Here is a 1,859-nt window from a genome sequence, read left to right as displayed (position 1 = left end):
CGCCCCCGCCAGGAGGGCCGAGCAAACAGGCCCCGGGCGCACACACTTGTAGCGTCATTCGGCCGGACTCGCCCGGCCCCCCCCCCCCGAGGACCGCAGGGCATGCGGGGTAAAACCACCAGCCAACGCCCTCACACGAAGACGGCAAGGCCGGGGGGGGGGGGTGGGGGGACACGGGCGCACACACCCGACAAAGGCAGGGGCCGGGCGCGGACCGGGCAGCACACCCCTGCCGGGGTGGAGGCGTCCACCCGCCAGAGGCACCAGGTTGAGGGGAATGGGCGGTTGTCACCGGCTTGTCAAAGAGTCCAGACGCCTGTGAGTCGCGCGGCTGAGTGGGAACCAAGGAGAGGGATGTCTCATCGCCCGCCCTTCCCCCCCCCCCTGGGAGGGCGGGGGAGGGGGGCAAGGGCGGACACGCGCGTCCTGATGAGAACGGGGGAAGACCGCGCTCACTCATCCCCGCTCCGCCGGGGGGGGGGGGGGGCCGCGGGTCGTGTCGCGGCACCGGCCTACGAGAGCGAAGATGCGACCGCAGCCCGCCGGCCGCGCCGGGTTTCCGCCCCACCCCCCCCCCCGCGTGCCCCCCGGGGGGGGAAGTACAAGGAGGCCGCGTTTGCGCGGCGGCCAACATTTTGGCAACAAGGCCGCATTTTTTATTCCCTGGGCTTTTTACACCTCGGAGGGCTCCGGCCCCCGGGCGCCGGCGCGCCTTTGCGAACGTGCGCCGGACCCGACACGGAAATGCCAGCGGCAGATAGTCTCGCAAGATAGATAGCCGGCTCCCGGAGCGGTCTTTGTGGCGCCCGGAGCGGGGATTAATGCGCGCGCGCGCGCGCGCGACCCATACATACGCGCCCTCGCACACACACACACACACACACACACACACACACACACACACCCACCCCGCGGCCGCCGAGAGGGCCCCGTCCGCCCCAGGCTGACATCCCGGCCGGGCTCTTTAATTTGGCCGTACCGCCGCCGCCGGTGCCGCGATCGACCCCCGCGTCCCTGCCGGGGCCGGCCAGGCCCGCGGAGCGCCGGATACCCCGCCGGCCCAGCGCTGTGTGAGCGCCGCGCGCCGGGCCCGCCCTCCCCCCCAGCCCGGTGGCGGCAGGCGGGCCCCGCGAGCCTCCGCGCGGTTCGGCGCGCCGGGGAGCCGCCCCCGCGCCGGGTGGACTGCCAGCTCTGCCGCTTCGAGCCCCGGCTGACACACCCGCAAGCGTCCTCGCTCTGTCAGGTCACGGAGATGGGTGTCGCCGGGCCCATGCCCCCCCCCCGACCCCCCCGGGCAGGGGCGCCGGTGCGGCACACGCGCGTACGCGCCACCCGCCGCCGATCGAAGCGCCCCTGTGGCTGGGGCCGCCCGGGTGCCGGCACAAGCGCCGCCTTGCCCAAGTACCGCTTGCGTCCCCCCCCCCGACCCCCCCCCCGCTCGCCCCACCAACCCAGCCGGCCTGACCCAGGGGAGAGCAGGCGGTTATGTGTCCACGCCGGACCCCGGTGGTGCGACACCCGGGCCCGCCGCAGGGGGCGGGGGATTGGGGGGGGCGATCGATCCCCGTCTCCCCCAGGCCTGGATCTCGGCAGGGTGGCGATCCGACCTCCCTCCGCCCCCGCTCGCGCCCTGCTTCCGACGCACGACCAGGCCCTGCGGGGGAGATCCCCCCTCCGCGCCCGGCGCGGGTGCGCATGTAAGCGCATGGTTCGGGCCTGGCGCCATCGGCGCGCCAAACAAGAGGCAGCAGACTCACACGGCTCGCGCTCTCCGGCCGAGCAAAATATCCCCCTCCCGTGTGTCCCGCGGCCATCTCCTCTCCCCCTCCTCCCCTCCCGCCCTCCTCTCCGCTGCCACC

This window comes from Fonticula alba (assembly GCF_000388065.1).
Source record: "Fonticula alba strain ATCC 38817 unplaced genomic scaffold supercont2.4, whole genome shotgun sequence".
Taxonomy (NCBI): Eukaryota; order Rotosphaerida; family Fonticulaceae; genus Fonticula; species Fonticula alba.
Note: the sequence above shows the minus strand (reverse complement) of the source record.